Source organism: Oryctolagus cuniculus, chromosome 3, assembly GCF_964237555.1.
Source record: "Oryctolagus cuniculus chromosome 3, mOryCun1.1, whole genome shotgun sequence".
Lineage (NCBI taxonomy): Eukaryota > Metazoa > Chordata > Mammalia > Lagomorpha > Leporidae > Oryctolagus > Oryctolagus cuniculus.
The window spans coordinates 93,029,739-93,044,908 of NC_091434.1; the positions used below are offsets into that span (position 1 = coordinate 93,029,739).

Sequence of the window (15,170 nt, forward strand, 5' to 3'; positions counted from 1 at the left end):
AGCTTCTAAGTATTTCTCCCACCCAGTTAGGCCAGGGAGGGCATTGATGTCAACACATTAATGTGGGAAAAGCTAAGATCAATTAGTGATCAAGTCTAAGGAGATGGACACAAACTTTGCAGCAAAGTGGGTCTTTGCAGATGAATGAAATAGGAATGCAAGATTTTGTTCCTTTGGTCCATGATAGTACACATAGCCAGAAATGCCAAAATTCCACCTCTATGAAAGCAGAATATTGCATGATGATGTGGGCAGACAGCTTCATGTATAAGTAAATTCAAGATGAACACCACCAGGTGAGAATCGATGGAGCTGGCCATAATGAACCACAAAAATTCCCATGATCCACAAATGCAGCTCCAAGAATGCAGGAAGCCCCAAATGCCTCCACTTTTCTTCCAGTGAAAGCAAATGAAGTAGTTCAAGATATGCCATACCTCAAAATATACCACTTTAATATATGACTGATTTGAGCTGAAGGCTATTAAAAAAAAACCAGCAAATCCAATAAGAGGCTTTCTCTGCATACCTCTTACCTGCCTAGTGACAGATCCTCCAAAAGGAGTTCAATTGTCATGACTCCTTCCCCAGGAAGTTTATCAACCAGTCCATTCCTATGACTGGAGAGGAGACTAGAAGTGAAGACCACACCTGGACAAACTTTGTCACAAGCTACCATATCTCCCATGTATTCTTCAAAGGATCCCAGTCATCATTCCCTGAAATCATTTGTCTTGTAAATTGACTGTATTCCCCTACCTCTCCCATATGAGGAGGATGTGTAAGCTCCTAAATCTTACTGTTGTGGGGCACTCTATTTTTTTTCTGTCATGTCCCTATGTGCACAATAAATTTGTCTATCTTTAACCTGTGTATGAATCAGCTTTTTATCACTACAATAAAATACCTGAGATGAGCTACTTACAAAGGAAAGAGAGGTTTATTTAGCTCCTGAATGGAATGGTACTGTCTTTTGCTCTGGTAAGGAGTCCATGGTAGATGGTGAAATGTACAGAGGAAGGATCACATGATGAACCAGGAAATAGAGAGGGCAGGCAGGCTCCAAAACGATATTCAGCGGGCGCACCTCCAATGACCCAGGATTTCTTACTAGACCCCACCTCTAGAGGTTCCACCCTTCCCACCACCCTGGGCATTGAGCATTGAACATACTGGCATTGTCACTTTTTTTGGTCGACCTATTAGGGACCCTTAGAGGTAAAGGGAAAATCTTTCCCTCCCTACACAAGAGACTGACCACATTCCAAGCTCTGATTTTGCTTTGGTAAGCAAAAGGCTTACTCCATGATATAGAGGAGAAATTATCAAGTTCCACAGATCATTATTCTCTTGTCTGCATCATGAGTGGACAGAATTGATAATCATCTTTATAGGAAACTGTCCTGAAATGTGTGTTACGAGAGACTTTGTAAGCTTAAATCCATGTTTGTAATAAACAAATCCACCACATTTAAATGAAACAATCTTACCCATTAATTTGTTAAGTTGGACAGCCACAGTACTAAACGTTCTTACACAAAACCCAGCCGCATTTGTCTGTGCCTATATTTGTTTGCTCCTGTTTGTGGAGCACATACTTTGTACTATCTGTCCTGTAGGATTATCCACATGAGGGAGAAAGTTATTGCAGGAAGAATGCAGAAGCAGGAACAGCAAGAATTACATAGAATTAGCTAAGATGTTTCTCCTTCCATAGGCTTACAGATTTGGCCATCTTGAAAGACAGAATTCTGTTCTCAAAACAACTTAAGAGTAACGCAGCTGAGCCCAGACACAGTTGCTCCATCAATTGGAACTGATCAGATTATGAATCACAACAGATGAGGAATGAATTTCATGGTATTCCAGACTTGATTAGATGTAAGTGATTCACCAAGAAAGATGCTAAAATGAAGTAATTAACCCAATGACTTGCCACTGGTCCTGGTGCACAGTCAAATCTGAGTCACCTGGGGTCTAGGGCAGTCGGTCTTCAGCTCCATCCTATTCCATCCCTTCTGAAGATAACAGGTGTTTACACTGTTAGCGAACACAGGTATCCCACATTCCTGACCAAGTTGTCTGGCAAACAGAAATTAGCTATCAAATATGGTGAGCACAAACTGTAATTGCCACATGGCAGCAACTCAAGAATACAACTTTTGGTGGAACAGACTTAAGAGAACAGTGTGTACATATATATGAATACTTCACGGAACTTTTGAAGACTTCTCATACATTAAATAGAGTGGTCAGCATCCATTAAAACAAGCTATAGAAACAAAAGCTTAAAATTCAAAATTTAAACTTATAAGGGAACTAAAACTTTGTGGAAAAGGAAATTAAAAGATAAATTTATTTGGAAGTAAACATGAAATGAATATATATGCAAGGTCTTCAAAAAGTTCATGCATTTCAAAAATTTTTTTAGCTTTCCATTGTACTTTTCCATGAACTTTCTGAAGTACCCTCAGATAATAACTAGGTGAAGAAATCACACACAAAATACATAAAAGATACATAAAAGTGTTAATGTCTACAACTGTCATCTTTTCAAACTGGGTGACTATTCTTAATTATTCTTGCTGTTCTCCATAATCCAAATATTTATTGAACAATCTGAACTATTGATGTAACTCTTGAAATTTTTGGCAACCTCAATGCAGAAGAGAAAATGTAAATGGTAGGGAGTGGTCAGGGGGCAAAACTGAGAAGGACAAGTGTGGAAGTCAGCAGAGCAAGGGCCCTAAACACCTCCAAGTGGGCTGGACATTGCTCTGTACTGATCACTGGGTTACATCCCATCTGAGCTTCCTCAACTCAAAAGGTAGATGTAAACAGAATCTTCTTCATGGGAGTGCCATGCAGATTAAGAGAGATAACACATATGAAATGTTGAGTCAGGGGGCCAGCGCTATGGCACAGTAAGCTAAGCCTCTGCCTGTGGTGCTAGCATCACATATGGGTGCCAGTTTGTGACCCAAGTGTTCCTCTTCCAATCCAGCTCTCTGCTAATGTCCTGGGAAAGCAGTAGAAAATGACCTAAGGCTTTGGGCCCCTGCACCTACATGGAAGACTCAGGAGAAGCCCCTGGCTCCTACATTCAGAATGGCTCAGCTCCAGCTGTTGAGGCCATTTGCAGAGTAACCAGCAAATGGAAGACTTTTGTCTGTCTCTTCCTCTCTCTGCCTGTAACTCTGCCTCTCAAATAAATAAATAAAAATCTTTTAAAGGGTTGGTGCTGTGGCACAGTGGGTAAAGCCACCACCTGCAGTGCTGGCATCCCATAGGGGCACTGATTCAAGTCCCAGCTGTTCCACTTCCAATCCAGCTTCCTGCTGATGGTCTGGGAAAGCAGTAGAAGATGGCCCAAGTGCTTGGGTCCCTGCACCCGCATGGGAGACTCAGAGGAGGCTCCTGGCTCCTGGCTTTGGATCAGTGCAGTTCTGGCTGTTGCAGCCAGCTAAGGATTAAACCAGCAGATGGAAGATAGATATCTCTCTCTCTCTCTCTCTCTCTTTCTCTCTCTCTTTCTCTCTCTCTCTGCCTCTGCCTCTCTGTAACTCTTTCAAATAAATAATAAAAAATTTTTTTTTAAAAAATGCTGAGTCTGGTGCCTGACAGAAGAGCCAATAAATGTTGGTTGTCATGATGGTGGTGATACAGATGGTAAATATTAGAGTTGCTATTTTTTTAATCTCCATTGTTATCAAATGAGGAATTATATTTCCTCGCCTGGGAAGATGACCCACTGTTCTATGTCTCATAGCTGGATCATAACTCCTGATCTTCACATGCCTTGGTTTTATTAATAGAAGGCTCTTAAGCTGAAGTAACAGCTTGCAAACCACTTGATATGCCCTCAGGAAAACAATGATGATAAAATACAGATTCCTGCTTGTTTTGTTGGGCCTAATTAGGGTAGTACAATGTCATCCATTTAAAAAGGCAAAGAGTAAGGCATCTTTAGTAGATATTTTACAGAATTCTTCTTTGTACTTGGAACATATAATTATCATTAACAAAAACTAGTGCTAATAATTCAATCAGCTCTTCAGGAAAAAAGAATAAAAACGAGGTGGGGGAAATATAAACATGGCCCTGGCTCAATTAGCTCCTCATCTCAGAATTTCCTTGGGCTTCTTCCTCTCTCCCTTTACTCCATCAGGTGCAAGGTGGGAGGTCTGTTTGCAAAGTAGACAGTCTCTGAGCTGGGAGCTAATAACCCTCATAGCCAGGGAGAAGACTACTCAGTCCTAGGAACCTCATAAATGCAGTCCTTGACATATGCAGCCTGACCTCAGCAAACCAGACCTCTGGTTTGATTTCTTCACCTGGGAAAATGGAGACAGCCCTAACAATCTAACCTGGTCAGCCTATGTATTAAGCACCATAGCTAAAGCCAACAGGTAAAATGAATGAACTGGGGTGGGCACTGTGGTGTAATGAGTACAGCAGCCACTTTCAGTGCCGGCATCCCATATGGGCACCGGTTCAAGTCCTGGCTGCTCCACTTCTGATTCAGCTCTCTGCTACAGCCTGGGAAAGCCTTGGAAGATGGCCCAAGTTCTTGGGCCCCTACACCTGTGTGGGAGACCTGGAGAAAGCTCCTGGCTTTGGATCAGCATAGCCCAGCCATTGTGGCCATCTGGGGAGTGAACCAGCATAGGGAAGACCTCTCTCTGCCTCTGATTTTGCCTCTCGGTAACTCTGCCTTTCAAATGAATAAAGAAATATTTTTAAAAAATGAATGAACTAAAAGGCAGTTATCAATAAAACACCTTTAGATATTCTCATATCTATACTGCTGTTTCTTTTTTGTTAAGGTAATACTCTCAGGTTTTTTGGATCAAGAAACATTTCCCAAGTCTTAACATTAAAATGTAAATGTCCTAGAAATACAAATACTCAATAATTCGTGCACACACCTACTAATACATTTCACTTGATACAGACACTTGCAAAGCATCATTCCCCACCCACACCTACTCCCACCCAGTCACTGGGAAAGTTACTCTTAGTAGGTTTTTTAGTTAACTAAACAAGTGTTTTCAGTGGTAAGCACAGAAATCTTTGATCCACTAACTATTTCCTGGGCATGGAGACTCACTCTATGAGTTCACCAAAAATGTAACAAGCCCAAGCCAGTCTTCCATGCTCCAAGACTACAGTGAACAGCAAAAAGTGTGGATGAATTTAAACCTGGCAAATTGCTGAGGGGATGGAGGAAAACAGAGTCCCAAGATATCAGGGTCCATGTGGATCCCCAGCACCCTGAGCCACAGCTGCAAGGAGAGGCCAGGGATTGTCCATAACAGTTCCAATTCTTACCTTAAAAAGAGTTGGCTGGCAGGCTTCTCTCTGGTATGTGCAGATGTTTATGCCCAATGTAACCAGCCTATCAAAGAAAAAAGATACGTAAGAGCCACTGCAGTTGCACATTTGCATTCCTGAACAACTGGAACATTTTTGAACAAAAAAGATCTCCAGAGGCGTGAAGACCTTTCAGAATAGACCAGAAGCAATATATTTGATTGAATGATACTAAATGCATAAGATCTCTGGAATCGAGTCAAGGTGAGGCCATTAATGTTAGAGAGAGTGAGCTAACTTTTTATTAACACACATCTGGACCCTGTCTAATTGGGAATGGGAATAATTGGTGAAATCATAAACCTCATCACGTCCCTCCACAAAAATGACTGTTTACCAAAGAGCTGGCAGAACATTGTATAATACTGACATAAATCAGGGTTATTTGGCAGGCTGTAGCATTCCCACATTCACCCATTGAACATATCCACAATGAAGACTCTATGCCATATAACCAAATGTGGTTTGGAAGACAGCCCTACCAGCTGATGAAATAATGACAACATGAGACTTGAACCTGGGTGGAAGGGAATTGGAACATTTCCCTACATGCACTCAAAAAATAAATATTAAAGATAACCATGATTTTTAGGAAATTATATATGTAGCCCTACCTGTGATGATTAATTTAATGCATAAACTTGGCTAGGCTATGGTGCCCAGTTCATCAAACATCAGTCTAGAGGTTGCTGTTGAGATATTTTTTACATGTGATTAACATTTAAATCAACAGACTTGGAGTAAAGCAGATCAGCTTTCATAATATTAGTTGGCTACTTTCAATTGGTTAGGGATTTCAGAGAAAAGATTGAGGTTCCCCAGGAAGGAATTCTGCCTCTGGACTACCTTGGAATCAATACTATTAACTTTAACAGGGATGAGGTGAAACCTCATTGTGGTTTTGATTTTCATTTCCCTGATAGCTAATGATCCTGGGCATTTTTTCATGTGTTTGGTGGCCATTGGATTTCCTCTTTTGAAAAATGCCTGTTTAACTCCTTTGCCCATTTGTTAACTGGGTTGTTTGTTTTGTTGTTGTTGAATTTCTTGAGCTGTTTATATATTCTGGTTATTAGTCTTTTATCAGTTGCATAGTTTGCATTCATTCTGTCCATTGCCTCTTAACTTTACTGAGTGTTTCTTTTGCAGTGCAGAAACTTCTCAATTTGATGTAATCCCATTGGTCAATTTTGGCTTTGATTGCCTGTGCCTCTGGGGTCTTTTCCAAGAATTCTTTGCCTATGCCAATATCTTGCAAGAGTTCCCAAATTTTCTCTTGCAATTTGAGGGTATCAAGTTGTAGATTTAGGTCTTTGATCAATTTTGAGTGGGTTTTTATGTAAGGTATAAGATAGGGGTCTTGTTTCATACTTCTGTATGCAGAACTCCAGTTTTCCCAGCACCATTTGTTGAATAGACTGTTCTTTCTCCAGGAATTGATTTTAGCTCTTTTGTCAAAGATAAATTAGTTGTTGATGTATAGATTGATTTCTGGCATTTCTTTTCTGTTCCATTGGTCTATCCACCTGTTTTTCTGCCAGTACCAGGCTGTTTTGATTATAACTGCCCTCTGGTATGTCTTGATCTGGTATTGTGATGCCTATGGATTTCATACGGAAATTAACAAACAACAAATGCTGGTAAATATGTGGGAGGAAAATGTATCTTAATCCACTGTTGATGGGAATGTAAGCTGGTAAAGTCACTATGGAAGACAGCATGGAGATACCTCAGAAATCTGAATATAGACCTACCATATGACCCAGATGTCCCACTCCTGGGAATTTACCCAAGGAAAATGAAATCAGCATGTGAAAGAGTTATCTGTATCCCCATGTTTATTGCAGCTCAATTCACAATAGCCAAGATATGGAATCAACCCAAATGCCTGTCAACTGAAGACTGGATAAAAAAATTATGGGATGTGTACACCATGTAATACTACACAGCAGTTAAAAAATGAAATCCTGTCTTTTGCAACAAAATGGATGAAACTGCAAAATATTACACTTAGTAAAATAATCCAGTCCCAAAAAGACAAACACCATATGTTCTCCCTGATCTGTGGTAACCGATAAAATACCAAAAAGTTAATCTATAGAAATTGACATCTTGAGATGCAATGACCTTGAACAGCCTTGTCTCGATTGTTGAGGAAGTTTTTTTTTTTTTCATATTATTTGTTGAACTCCTTACTTAGTACAGGGTTAATATTATGTATATAAAGTTAATTGAAAATAGATCTTAGTAAAAAAATAAGAATGGGAATAGGAGAGGGAGGAGGAATAAGGGTAGGAGGGCTGGTAGGAAGGTGGGTAAGGTGGGAAGAATCACTATGTTCCTAAATTTGAATTTATTAAATACATGAAGTTTGTATACTTTAAATAAAAGGATAAAAAGTAATAATAATAATAAAGTCATTCAGCTCCATGTCAAAAAAAAAAGAAAAAAAAGACTATTAACTCTGCTCTGAAATTTTCAGACTATCTAGGCCCCATAATCATAAATCAATTCTTTAAAATAAATATTTCCTCACATACTCATATATTTATCATACACACACACACACACACACACACAGATGTTTTTGGTCCAGGTTCTCTTGAGAACCCTAACATACCATCTCATTTCAAAATTAAGTATGTTAATTTATGAAACACATAAACTATGTAAAGATGACAACATGAAGAAGAGGTTAGAAGAGCACAAGGAGAACTTAGTTCACAGAAATGTATTTTTTAAAGTGCTAAACTATTATTTGATATACTTCATAAATCAAGCTCTGAGGATACAATGGCCAATATAAAGAAGAATATGGATAGAATATAATCATTCTGAATCTAAGATAAAATACAGGATATGCACTTCTCAAGACTGTTAAGCTTTCTCTTGTCATTACAAAATGGCTGCCAGTGTATTACTCTTCCATTCTTGGGTTAAATTTTAGAGTATTTCTTATATACATATTCGAGGAGAGAAAGAGGGGAAGTAACTAACAGTACCTCTAAGTATATACAGTAGGGAGTTTCATAGAATGCTTCTTCCTACAGTGTGAGATTTGGTGATAAAGCAGAATTCACTGAAGTTTTTTAATGAGAATAAACAAAAAAGAGGCCAAGCACAGAAAAATCTGATCATATGATGTCATGCACAGATGAAAATTAGAATTTCTAGGAGAATTAATGGACTCTATTTACTGTGAAATATTTCCCATAAATATTTCTTCCAACAAATATTGGGAAAGAATTGGGCTACAACTGTCCAAAGCTTTAGTGTTGGCAACAGTTTGGAGTAAAGGTTTGCTCTACTGCTGATTACAGTCAGACCCACAGAAAAATCACCTTCAGGCCAATTTATAAGCTCCAGTAATATGTCCCTAAAAATAAAAAGTTGACTTTCTATGTTTTTGCATCTATAGAAATCTCATATACCATTTCTGCACTATAGTCAATTTTTTAATATGTTAATCATAATATATATATAACCAAAAATTTACCATTTTAGCCACTTTACAGCATGCAATTCAGGGGTATTGAGTATACTCACTGTTTTGTGCAACCATCATCATCATTTATTTCAGAACTTTTTCATCACCCGTATAGAAACTCCGTATCTTTTAAGCACTAATTCCCTATTCCCTTTCAATTTAGCCCTTGTACTCTCTATTGATCCTTGATTCTACTTTTTGTCTCTGGGTTACTCATGTAAGTGTCTGGCTTATTTTACTTAACACAATAGTCTTAAGGCTCATCTAGGCCATGGCATATATCAGAATTTCATCCTGCTTTACAGCTGAATAATATTCCATTGGATACATATACTACCTTTTGTTTATCCTGAAATCAATTTCGTATGTTGATTTACCAAGTAATTATTGAGCATTCACAATGTGAAAAGTCTTGATTCTTTTAAACATTAACTTTATTCTAAGGACAATCCATGTAGAAAAAGCAGACGAGCTGCTCCACAAGGAACCAATTAATTATACAAATCCTTATTTCAAAATCAGTAGCAGCAGCAAGAAAACACAAGTCTGTTAAATCACTTTTCTTCCCTAAGGGTTTGGTAAATCCACATGCACAATTTTAATTAATGTCTTTCATATTTAAAGCTGAAGTGAGATTAGAATATCTCCCGCTATGTGGCCAGCATACACTATAACTCTTAATATCATTGTGCCTAAGCTTATTTTGTGTCATTCTTGACCCCAACCCAGTGATAATGAGCTTCCATCAAAGCAGCTGATGTCAACAAGTCAGAAGCTCCATTACGAGGAACCACTGGTTTCCAGCCCTGCACATAAAACACTCTAACGAAATCCTCCAGAAAGGCACAGCATTCCCTGCTGGTCACTCAAAAGCTCTTCATTTCCAGGACATGCAACAGAGCCTTCTGCAGGGAAACATGGGTCCTCAGATGAACACAACTCCCCAGCAAGAAGACATCATCGTTAAAAGGGAGAGAAGCTTCCCTCCACTCTGCTGTCGCCTACACAGTGAAGAGAAGAGCAGATGGCATGCAGGGGGGTGCCATTGCATACCTGAATTCACAAAAGTGGCCCAGTGGGAGTCATCAAAAGATGCCCACAGGATATCAACAAAAAACAACCAATTTTGCACACTGGTGAGGGAATCACAAGCAAAATCAAGAGCCATAAAGGATTCAGGCCACTTTGTTCAGCATAAAGTTCTCAGCTGGGAGGTTCTGCCGTCATCCTCAATTGTTAGCACTTGGCTGAGTTGAAGTTCATTCACTATTTTTGTGTTCAGCTAGCTGGAAACTTGTTGTTTAAGCACCAAAAGCTGTTTTAGAAAATTAAGCTTTGAGATTCCCTGTAGGTTTATAAGACTGACTTCTAGGGCAAGATTTTTTTTAAGGTAACAAAATAATATAAAGGTTCCTTTTTTAGTATATAGGCAAACAATTTACTACCATTAAAATAGGAAACATTTAATGAGTTGTAGAAGCCAGTCCCCATCAAGTTAAAACTAAGGCACTATTATAAAAGACCTCAGATTAGCCTAATTAGGAACCCCAGAATTAAAAAGTACTGAGTTCTCTGTCCCAAGTAATTATGTAAGCCTTCTTCGAAGGCATCAATAATATACATTTTGGAGATGGATGAGGCACTCAATTTGAATACTGAAATTTTAGCTACAACATTCATTGCAACCTCCACTTGTAATTAAGTTCATTCTCATTCATGCACAATCTGCCCCCCCCACCCACACACACACCATCCCCTCAAAGTCCCTCTGACTTTAACCCGTTTTCAAAGATACAAACCCCAACAAAGCGTTTACCAATAGTTTTGCAATTGAATTTGGTAGAATGCACAGTCCTTTCTGTTACAGGCTGAACTGTGTGCTTTTCCACCCTCCAACTTCGTATGTTGAAGTCTCAACCCCCAGAACCTCAGCAGGTAACTGTATTTTGGAGATAAGTTCTTCAATGAGGTAATTAACAAGAGGTCATGAAGGTGGTCCTAAGCCTATATGACTGAAGATATTATAAGAAGAAATGAGAACACAGACAAGGCAGATGGAAGGCAAGGTAAGGACACAGAAAGGTGGCCACCCTCTACAAGCCACGGGCACAGGCCTGAGAAGGAACTATGACCCCAACACTTTGATCTTGAACTTTTAGACTCCAGAACTGGGAGATAATAAAGTTCTATGGTTTAAGCCATCTCTTCTGTGGTAATTCATTATATCAGCCTGTGCAGGCTAATGTGTCCTCCCTTTGTCTTTCTCCTCTCATGGTTAAGATTCCCAGGGAAGGGGCCAGCGCTGTGGCTCACTTGGTTAATCCTCCGCCTGCGGCGCCGGCATCCCCTATGGGTGCAGGTTCTAGTCTTGGTTGCTCTCCTTCCAGTCCAGCTCTCTGCTGTGGCCCGGGAGGGCAGTGGAAGATGGCCCAAGTGCTTGGGCCCCTGCACCTGCGGTGCAGCGCCAGCCACAGTGGCCATTTGGGGAGTGAACAAACGGAAGGAAGACCTTTCTCTCTGTCTCTCTCACTGTCTATAACTCTACCTGTCAAATAAAAAAAAATATTCCCAGGGAAGAGTCTGGAAAGGTCCAGGGACATTCCATCTCCTACCTCTTTCACGGAACTCACTGTTATGAATACCCTTACCCTCATCCACAGTAATGACAAACCTCAGGAAGTGACAAACAGGAAACTCTCACAAATACCTTGAATATCCTACTCCAACATAGGGGATCACTGACTGCAACAAGCCCTCTGGTATCAATATTCTAGGACCTTGTTTCCTTTCCTAAATGCTCTGTGTTAACTAGAGGTTATCTTGCAAATAGCATCTTTAGTATGCTGATGCCAGAAACTGTGTCTTTATTTCTCTTTCCTCTATATATGGATGGCCCAGATCCCTAAGTAACCTCAGCTTACTCTAATCTCAGAAAAAAATAAAGAGCAGGAGGACAAAGTACCTTTCTCATTACAGAACTGAACCTGAGCCCAGGCAAGAGATTACTGGGGACAAAAGATGCCCAGTTGCCTCAAAACTTGATTTACAAATAATTGCTTTTACCTTCACGGGAAAAGTTCATAGAGAGTTGGATGGTATCAGATTGTCAGTGCTGGGAGCCATAAACACCACAGTTTAATTTTTACACTCTCCATACACAATGTTGGCCTATCAAATAGATATGCATAGGTCTAAGTCTGGGTCCTATGGCTCAGAGGGGATTGTACTGTATTCAGAAGGGAACTATAATGAGATGGACTACTGGAGGGAAGTCATGGGGATGATGATAGAGAGACCACATAACCTGTCCTAGTGTCCTAGTTCCATCAGCCTCCTGTCAAAGTCAATACAAGCTTGGCACAGCTCTGCCCAGAAGTATCCAGAAACAAAAGTGCAATTCCCTTTCATTATTAGAAGTAACGCCCTTGAGCACTCCCAAGTCAGCAACAAGGCCCTCTAGTTCTCCCAAGGCTGCAGGGCTGAGCCAGGTGTTCTTGTCCAGAGCACATTCCAGCCTCAGGGCACTGCTAACACTCTCACCTGCCAAGTCCCAGAAGTGGAAGAAAAAGGAAAGCAGACTGATGCAATTAGCCAGGTGAGCAGGGAACTTGTCAAACCATTTAGATAAGACAGTCCCTTGAATGTATGCAGTTCCCATTACCAGAGGGTGATCGTGCCTCCCCCCGTGCTGTTTCTGTGGCCTGAAAAGCAAGCAGGATTTCTCAGCCCACAAATTCCAGGGTGCTGCTGTTAACTCAGCGCAAATCATGCCTCAAGTCCAGGGGCAATTTAACTTTAAAGGATCAAGGGACACACCCTGCTGAGTGTGACTTTGCCACAGAATCTCAAACTCCATGATGATTTTTAAAAAAATACAAGTACCCTATTAATTTATTTTAAAATCAACTAAGTTCCCTTAGCCAGTTCAATATTCCTTACATACCTTACCAATTGATTGCATATTAGTTTTGCGAAATGGTTTGGTTTCCATTATTGGATTGTGAACATTTCAAGAGTCCACAGGGATTCTTACTGTCTTGTACCCCTCATTCCCAGTGCCAGCATAGCATTAGGCACAAAATAGAAAGCCAGTGAGTGCTCAATTGCTGACTGTTTCTTGCTTTGGAAATAGTTCTCACCACAGGAAAGCAATCTTCTCTACCTACCTCTCTTTTCAACATCACCTCGCCTCCACCACAATCGCACCCCTACAACCAACATGAGCAGCAGGATCTTCACAATGAGCGTACATCCTCCCAGTGGACATACAAAAAAGTGAAAACTGGAGAGAGTAAATTCTCATCTTCTGTTTTTAAATCTGAACATACCCCAGTTAGTTTCCCAGGAACTGCTGTAACAAATTAACATAAATTTGAAACCCCTATGGGATCTTGATCTTCCCATAGTTCTGAAGGTCCAAAGTCCAAAACCGAAGTGTTAATATGGTTGGTTCAATCTGGAGGCTCTGTGGGACAATTGCGGCCATGACTCTCTCCCCTGAGTTTCTGGTCATATTAGCAGTCTTTGCAGCCTTAGCTTATCACTATACAACTCCAGTCTCTGCCTTGCCTTTACATCCTTTCCTTTCTGTCTCTTTCTCTTGTTTTTTTTTTCTTTTGTTATTAATTTATTAGAGAGTCAGAGAGAGAGAAAGAGCTCTGTCATCCATGGTCCTTTCCCAAAATGCCTACAGTGGGTAAGGCTGAGTGGGCCCAAAGCCATGACCTGGGAACTCAATCCAGGTCTCCTTCATAGATGGTAGGAACCCAATTACTTGAACCAACCATTAATCCTGCCTTCCAAGATCTTCACTGGCTGGAAGCTGGAGTCAGGACCACAGCTGGGAATCAAACACAGGCACTTTGATGTGGAACACAGCTATCAAAAGCATCAATGCCAACTCCATCCTGTCTCTTTTTCAATTTTCTGTCTCCCCTGTCTTATCAGGACACTGGCCACTGGATCCAAGTGTCCCACTAAATCCAGGATGAACTCACCCAGAGATCCTTAACCTAATTATAGATGCAAAGATCCTGGGGGTTAAAGTTTGGATATACCTTTAGAGGATAACTTATTTAATCCATTACAGTATCCAAAACCAGAACATATTGTTTTAACACAAAAATCCATACCTAGGACAGGCATTTGGCACAGTGTTTTTTTTTAACTTTTATTTAATGAATATAGATTTCCAAAGTACAGCTTATGGACTACATTGGCATCCCCCTCCCCCCTAATGACTTCCCTCCCACCCGCAACCCTCCCCTTTCCCGCTCTCTCTCCCCTTCCATTCATATCGATTCATTTTCAATTTTCTATATATACAGAAGATCAGTTTAGTATACATTAAGTAAAGATTTCAACAGTTTGCACCCCCATAGAAACACAAAGTGAAATATACTGTTTGAGTACTCGTTATAGCATTAAATCTCAATGTACAGCACATTAAGGAGAGAGATCCTACATGAGGAGTAAGTGCACAGTGACTCCTGTTGTTGACTTAACAAATTGACACTCCTGTTTATGGCATCAGTAATCTCCCTATGCTCCAGTCATGAGTTTCCAAGGCTATGGAAGCCTTTTGAGTTCTCCGACTCTTATCTTATTTAGACAAGGTCATAGTCAAAGTGGAGGTTCTCTCCTCCCTTCAGAGAAAGGTACCTTCTTCTTTGATGACCTGTTCTTTCCACTGGGATCTCACTCACAGAGATCTTTCATTTAGGTTTTTTTTTTTTTTTTTTTTTTTTTTTTTTTTGCCAGAGTGTTGGCACAGTGTTTAAGAAGCCACTTGGGCGCCGCGGCTCACTAGGCTAATCCTCCGCCTAGCGGCGCCGGCACACCAGGTTCTAGTCCCGGTCAGGGCGCCGGATTCTGTCCCGGTTGCCCCTCTTCCAGGCCAGCCCTCTGCTGTGGCCAGGGAGTGCAGTGGAGGATGGCCCAGGTGCTTGGGCCCTGCACCCCATGGGAGACCAGGAAAAGCACCTGGCTCCTGGCTCCTGCCATCGGATCAGCGCGGTGCGCCGGCCGCAGCGCGCAGGCCGTGGCGGCCATTGGAGGGTGAACCAACGGCAAAGGAAGACCTTTCTCTCTGTCTCTCTCTCTCACTGTCCACTCTGCCTGTCAAAAAAAAAAAAAAAAAAAAAAAAAGAAGCCACTTGGGACATTCACATCCCATGTCAGACTGCCTGGATTCCTGCAGCTTGCTCTGATCCCAGCTTTCTGCCAATGTGCATCCTAGGTGTTTTCTGCTATTCATGTGGGAGGCTGGATTGAGTTCCCAGCTCCTGATTTCAGCATGCCCCAGGTCTGG

General features: G+C 40.8%; 1 protein-coding gene across 15 annotated transcripts in view; it reads right to left on the bottom strand.

Annotated features, from left to right (window-relative positions):
• Window positions 1-15,170, bottom strand: part of LYPD6B (LY6/PLAUR domain containing 6B) — a 241,649-nt gene that overhangs the window by 73,088 nt on the left and 153,391 nt on the right. For all 15 annotated transcript variants that reach the window (XM_008258571.4, XM_017342840.3, XM_051848710.2 and 12 more), the window contains one exon: window positions 5,332-5,398. The gene's annotated coding sequence lies outside the window, so the exon portion shown is untranslated. The remainder of the gene's footprint in view (window positions 1-5,331; window positions 5,399-15,170) is intronic.